Raw genomic sequence first — 7,500 nt, 5'->3', positions numbered from 1 at the left:
TTTATCCAGTATCAGTGGAACACATTTATATTAGGAAATAAAAACAAAAACAAAAACAAAAGAAAAAACAAAACAAAACAAACAAAAAAATTGGGACAAGAGGTATTGACTTTAAGCAGAGAGGGAGAGAGTAAGAGAAACAGAAAGAGAGAAGAGCGAGAGAGAATATATACGGGTGTGGGTGTGGGTGTGTGTGTGTGTGTGTGAGAGAGAGAGAGAGAGAGAGCGAGAGAGAGAGACCAATATAGAGATTCGAACATGGGTTGGCCTGGCGAAATGCTAGATCCACTCGGCCACCATCACAACCATCCTTACGGTTTATGCTAGGATATGACATGAAATCGCCAGCCGAAACAGCTTCACATAAAACAAAGAAATAAATAAATAACAAAAAGTAAATAAATAAAATAAAATAAAATTCCATTGTTGAGAGGTGATGACAGATTGAATACTGTTATGTGTGGGAATGAGGCGAGAGACAGGGAAAGGGGATGGGGGGGGGGGGGGGCAGAAGAGAGATAGAGAGGGATGGATGGATGGATGGGTGGGTGGAGAGGGGAGAGAGAGAGAGAGAGAGAGAGATAAACGGATGGGTGGAGAGGAGAGAGAGAGACGAATAGATGGGTGGAGAGGAGAGAGAGAGACGAATAGATGGGTGGAGAGGAGAGAGAGAGAGGGGGGGGGGAGAGAGGGACAAGAAGAGAGAGAGAGATGGATGGATGGATAGGTGGAGAGGAGAGAGAGAGAGAGATAAACGGATGGGTGGAGAGAAGAGAGAAGGAGAGAGGGACAGAGAAAAAGAGAGAGAGATGGATGGATGGGTGGAGAGGAGAGAAATAGATAGAGAGAGAGACAGAGAGAGAGAGAGAGAGAGATGGATGGGTGGAGAAGAGAGAGAGAGAGGGTGGGTGGGTGGTGTCGTACTTACAAAAATATCAATACCATTGTCTTAAGGGACTCATTTCAAACCATATCCATAATATGTGTATGGGGGAGGGGGGGGGGGGGGGGGGGGTGAGGAGAGGTTATGAGAGAGAGAGAGAAAGAAGTAGAGAGAGAGGGATAAGAGAGGAAGAGGGAAGGAAAAGGAGAGAGAAAGAGGTGGGAGATAGAGTGAGAGAGAGAGAGAGACAATGGATGGACAGATGGATGGATGGATGGGAGGGGTTAAGAGAGAGAGAGAGAGATAGAGGGGGGGGGGAGAGAGAGAAATGGATGGATGGATGGCTGAATAGATGGATGGATGGAGAAAGGGACAAAGAGACACAGAGAAGAGATATAATTGGACTATAGAAAATTGAGGGAGAGAGGGGCGAGAGCTAAAGGAGATGGGATGGGGGGGGGGGGGGGGTTGTCGTACATACAATACTATCAATACTTATATCATTGGGGACTGTTTCAAAGCATATCCATAATGTATGTGTGGGGAGGGGGTGAGGAGAGGTTAAGAGACAGAGAGAGAGAGAGAGAGAGAGAGAGAGAGGTGGAGAGAGGAAGAAAGGGGGAGATAAAGAGAGAGGGGTGGGAGACAGTGAGTGAGAGAGAGATAGAGAGAGATTGGTGGATGGATGGATAGGAGGTGTTATGAGACAGAAGTAGAAAGAGAGAGAGAGAGAGAGAGAGAGAGAGAGAGAGAGAGAGAGATTGGTGGATTGATGTATAGGTGTTATGAGACAAAAGTAGAGAGAGAGAGAGAGAGAGAGAGAGAGAGAGAGAGAGATGGATGGATGGATGTATAGATAGGCTGGAGAAGAGGGACAGAGAGACACAGATATATTATTGGACTATAGAAAATGTCGTACATACAATACTATCAATACTTATATCAGAGAGGACTGTTTCAAAACATATCCATAATGTATGTGTGGGGAGGGGGTGAGGAGAGGTTAAGAGACAGAGAGAGAGAGAGAGAGAGAGAGAGAGAGAGAGATTGGTGGATTGATGGATAGGAGGTGTTATGAGACAAAAGTAGAAAGAGAGAGAGAGAGAGAGAGAGAGAGAGAGAGAGAGTAGAGAGAGATGGGTGGATGGCTGAAGAAGAGGGACAGAGAGACACAAGAGATATTATTGGACTATAGAAAATGGAAGGGGGAGCGAGAGGGGCGATAGCTAAAGGAGATGGGAGGGGGGGGGAGTAGAGAGAGGTGGGGGGGGGGTGTCGTACTTAAAATAATATCAATACTTATGTCGTAGAGGGACTCATTGCCAAGCATCTCCATGATAATGCGGGTATGGGGAGGGGGGGGGGGGGGGAGGAGAGGGTGGGAGCCGAATAATGGTGATGGTTACCCTGGGACAGGCCGGTAACTTAATCTTGACTGAATGTTAGCACAATCAACGCTCTGTCGTACGGTGGAAAAACTCCATTTAAAGAATTTTGACCAGAAAACTCGTCCTGTAACCAGACCAGTTGAAAGCCGTATTCTGGAAAAACATCACTTTAAAGAATTTTGGCCAGAAAACTCGTCCTCTAACCAGACCAGTTGACTGCCGTATTCTGGAAAAAAAAATGTGATTTTAAAGAATTTTGGCCAGAAAACTCGTCCTCCAACCAGACCAGTTGACCGCCGTATTCTGGAAAAATGTCATTTTAAAGAATTTTGGTCAGAAAACTCGTCCTGTAATCAGTTGACCGCCGTATTCTGGAGAAAAAAAAAACACATTTTAAAGAATTCTGGCAAGAAAACTCATCCTCTTACCAGACCAGTTGACTGCCGTATTTTGGAAAAGCGTCATTTTAAATAATTTTGGTCAGAAAACTTATCCTCTAACCAGACCGGTTGACTGCCGTATTTTAGAAAAAAATGTCATTTTAAAGAATTTTGGCCAGAAAACTCGTCCTATAACCAGTTGACCGCCGTATTCTGGAAAAACGTCATTTTAAAGAATTTTGGCCAGAAAACTCGTCCTCTAACCAGACCAGTCGACTGCCGTATTTTGGAAAAACGTAATTTTAAAGAATTTTGGAAAAACGTCATTTTAAAGAATTTTGGCCAGAAAATTCGTCCTGTAACCGGACCAGTTGACTCTGCCGTATAAGCTAGTAGATACGTATTTAAAAATTTGGCCAGAAAACGTGTCCTTCATAATAAAATATATTATCGATCCATTTAAATCGATCGATATTCGAAGGACGAGTTTTCTGGCCAATTTTTTTTTTTTTTTTAATACGAGGCTTTTTCGGAATACGGCAGTTAACTGGTAATACAAGGACCGATCAAGACGACCATAACCTTAAAATCTCTCAAACCTGGGACTTCCTAAACGTCTTCGTAATGTACAAAGGTTTAGGAGTTTGTTCGTTTGTTTTTGTACAAAGGTTTAGGAGTTTGTTTGTTCGTTTGTTTTTGTACAAAGGTTTAGGAGTTTGTTCGTTTGTTTTTGTCTTTTGACAATATGAGAGATAGAGACAGAGAGAGAGAGAGAGAGAGAGAGAGAGAGAGAGAGAGAGAGAGAGAGAAAGAGAGATAGCGATAGATAGAGAGAGAGAGAGAGAGAGAAAGAGAGATAGATAGAGAGAGAAAGAGAGATAGAGTTTGTTTGTTTGTTTTTTGACAATATGAGTGTCATTTTAAACGATCGATATAATTTGAAGGACGAGTTTTCTGACCGAATTTTTATTTTTTTAAATTATATTATGTTTTTTTCTTCATTGTGTACGTACGACACAGCCTCTCAGTCTCGTCCTTCCTCAGTCGTCGTCCCCTCACCAAACGTCTTCTTACAGGTTCGGGTAGTTAACATATAGATAGTATGTACTTGGCTAAGAAGCTCATAACATTGCCATCCGGAAGTATAACGGACCAACACACAAAACTGTGTGTATCCATGAACGTTTATAGTCAGGTTAATACAGATCAGTGAGCATTACTCATAAACGCGGATGGCAAAAAACAATAACAAAGACCTGAGTGACGTCATCTTCGAACTATCTACATTCGGTGGCTCACTCGGCTCTACGTACAATGTCTCGTCCTGATAACCCCCCCCCCCCCCCCGTCCCACCAAACACCCCCCCCCACACACACACACACACACCCATGTCAAGCAATCTTATTAGGCGTGCAGCTCAGTGTTTGGATTGGTGACAAATAAAGTGGAAAATTCTGGTCCAGACCGTGTGTCTCTGGGTAAGGCACTTAACACTTAACACACATACACGCGCGCGCACGCACACACACACACACACACACACACACACATGACCCCTCTCATGTGTGAATGAGTATTTAGCTATAGACAGTGACGGATATAATATTGTAAGAGTGTGAGTACAAAACCGAGCTATTACGGGCGACCAGTACTGTACGAAAGGGAAATATGGTTCCACAAAATGGCTTGCTGATGAAATAAATTAAAATAAAATGTGAAGCGCACTGAGCAAGACGATAAATCCGTGAAAATGCGCTACATAAATATTCATACTAATAATCACATTTATATTTACTCTATTTATTTGTGCGGTTATGTGGTCTTGTGGTAAGACACTCGCTTTCGGATCGGAAGGTCCTGGGTTCGAGCCTCGCGCTCGGCGCATAGTTGAGTCCTTGGAGAAAGGCTCTTTACTCACTTTCTCTCACCATACCCAGGTGTAAAATGAGTACCTGGCCGTTAACAGCGTTGTCCGAAAAATTGTAATATCGCATAACAGGCGGCATGTCCCGTCCTACATGTTAAATGTTGCTGTTGACCAGGGACCCCTTGTAAAGCGCTTTGAGCACATTTAGTGGATATTGCTCTATATAAAAGCTGAATTTTAAAAAAACAAAAATTTTATTTATAATTTATGTTATGAATCCGTCGAACAAAATGACCCAAGATTGGTCAAAAATTCCTAAATCCAACACTTCTTTATTCGTATGATTCTTTAATCTCGTATTTTAACTCTCTCCTGACCACCCATTTTCAGAGTTTTCCCCAAACTGTTACGCCCACCCAACACAAAAATAGAATTTATTTTCTGACTCAAACAGAAAACCAACAAGTACATTCTATACACAATAATGTTCAGCAAAATGAGCTCTATAAGTGACAAAAACATTTCTTTAAATTTTGCGACGTTCATATATATATACATATATATATATATATATATATATATATATATATATATATATATATATATATATATATATAGAGAGAGAGAGAGAGAGAGAGAGAGAGAGAGAGAGAGGGGGAGAGAGAGAGAGAGAGAGAGAGAAGGAGAGAGGGGGGATCTGATAGCTAAAGACGTTGAATTTTGATATAATAGCGTGGTGATAATTATTCCTATAGGAAAAGTTTTACATAAATTTGCGTATTGATAAACAATCAACAGAACACCCAGACAGGAGAAAGCACTCGAGTTCCTTAGATATTTACGTTTATGGAGGCGCTTATTGCACAATAACAAGAAATGAAGTGAGTTGGAAAGTGCCAGAAGACAATAGAGAATAAAAATTTCGCGGCGGCGATGGGAGTTCGAGCCCGCGACCTTACTGGTACGACAACTCCGCCTGGCCGGGGGAGAACGTGACTCTAGCTTATGGAGCTTCCACATGCACAATTTCACGTCATTTCCAGAGATGCCAATTATTACGAAAATTACGACTTTTATTTTATAAAGTAAAAATGGCGCCAATACGACGAAAAGTTATTAAAATCATCAACAACAAAACCAAAAAAATACATGTTTGTTAGCAATCTTTATTTTTCCCTTGTTTTATAATAACTATCTACACTATTAACTATTGATCACATGTTTTGTGACTCATCTAAATGTGTTGTTTTTTTCTTTCCTCCCAAATTTCTGATAATTTCTGATTGTTTAAGATTGTTGGCATCTCTGCATTTCAACACAGAATAAAAGGGAAGACAATAACGCACGTACGAATGGACAGTTACATTTATAATCATATTTCGATTAGCCATTTTTATTTTTCGTTTGTCTTTGTTTTGTTTTGTTTGTATGTTTGTTGTTTTTTTTTTGTTGGAGTTTGTTTTTGTTTTTGTTTTTGTTTTTGTTTTGTTTTTTGTTTTTTGGTTTGTTTTTTTACCTTCACCACCATATAATATTTTAAAAATATTTATGGTTCTGCCGTACTATGAAAAAAAAAACATATTTTAAAATTTGGCCAGAAAACTCGTCCTTCAAATACCGATCGATTTAAATGACCCTCGTCTTGGCAACAAAAAAAACCTCTCAAACCTGGGACTTCGGCACAAGACACTTAACCAAGACGAAGGAGCAAGAAATGAAGATTTATTTCGACTCTTTCTATATTAGCATTTTTTTTTAACGACAAATTTCTCTGTCTTGATCGATTAATTTTTTTAAAATCGGGGGAAGAGAGGAAACGAAAAAGGGGGGGGGGATGAATTAGGTACAAAAGTGACCACCCAAGTTGTAGGAGAGGGAAGAAGTGTATGCGAGGGGATAGGTAAAAGAAGGGAGTGAGGGGTGGGGGGGGGGGGGGCACGGGTGCAGCCTCTATAAACTAATCAATTTGATCACAGAGATCTAAAAATAGCCAGGGTTGGTTTATATTGTGTAATGTAATAAATCGACATGTAAACAGACGAGATAGGTACGTGGGAAGGAAAGTATTGGACTTGCTACAATTAGCGGGAAAAAGGAAAAAGGGACGCCCACAGACTAGATGGTTGGATAAGGTAAAGGAGGATATGAAAGAACTGGGCCTGGAGGAAGATGTTGCGTTGAACCAAGATGCATGGAGATGTGGCTTTGAGGGTTTTTTTTTAGCTTTTATATAGCGCAATATCCACTAAATGTGCTCAAAACGCTTTACAAGGGGTCCCTGGTCAACAGCAACATTTAACATGTAGGACGGGACATGCCGCCTGTTAGGCGATATTTTTCGGACAAAGACAACGCTGTTAACGGCCAGGAACTCATTTTACACCTGAGCACGGTGAGAGAATGTGAGTAAAGAGTCTTTTACAAGGACTCAACTATGCGCCGAGCGAGGCTCGAACCCAGGACCTTCCGATCCGAAAGCGTGTCATACCACTAGACCACATAGCCGCACATTATGGCAACCCTGCAAAATGCGGGATAACCTGAAAGAAGAAGAAGAATAAGAATGTAATAAATGAACCCAAGGAATACAGGACATCGCCAGCGCCACGCCAGCCAAGGCTGAGCAAAAGTTTTTTTAGCATATTAACCAGTTAACTGGTGCGGCTACGTGGTCTAGTGGTATGACACTCGCTTTTGGATCGGAAGGTCCTGGGTTCGAGCCTCGCGCTCGGCGCATAGTTGAGTCCTTGGAAAAGGCTCTTTACTCACATTCTCTCACCGTACTCAGGTGTAAAATGAGTACTTGGCAGTTAACAGCGGTGTCTTGGTTCGAAAAATTGTAATATCGCCAAACAGGCGGCATGTCCTGTCCTACATGTTAAATGTTGCTGTTGCAGGGACCTCTTTGTAAATCGCTTTGAGCACATTTAGTGGATATTGCCCTATATAAAGCTCAATTTTTTAAAAAAGTTTAACTACGT

At 41.4% G+C, this 7,500-nt stretch overlaps 1 protein-coding gene across 1 annotated transcript in view; it reads right to left on the bottom strand.

Annotated features, from left to right (window-relative positions):
• LOC144980588 (FERM, ARHGEF and pleckstrin domain-containing protein 1-like) overlaps positions 1-7,500 on the bottom strand; it is a 29,466-nt gene that overhangs the window by 11,005 nt on the left and 10,961 nt on the right. The gene's annotated exons all lie outside the window — the stretch shown is intronic.

The sequence above is a fragment of the Berghia stephanieae genome, chromosome 10 (assembly GCF_034508935.2).
Source record: "Berghia stephanieae isolate SIO BIC M18660-M18661 chromosome 10, UCSD_Bste_1.3, whole genome shotgun sequence".
NCBI lineage: Eukaryota > Metazoa > Mollusca > Gastropoda > Nudibranchia > Aeolidiidae > Berghia > Berghia stephanieae.
The sequence above is the reverse complement of the archived record's forward strand: the minus strand, read 5'-3'. Positions and strand labels throughout refer to the sequence as shown.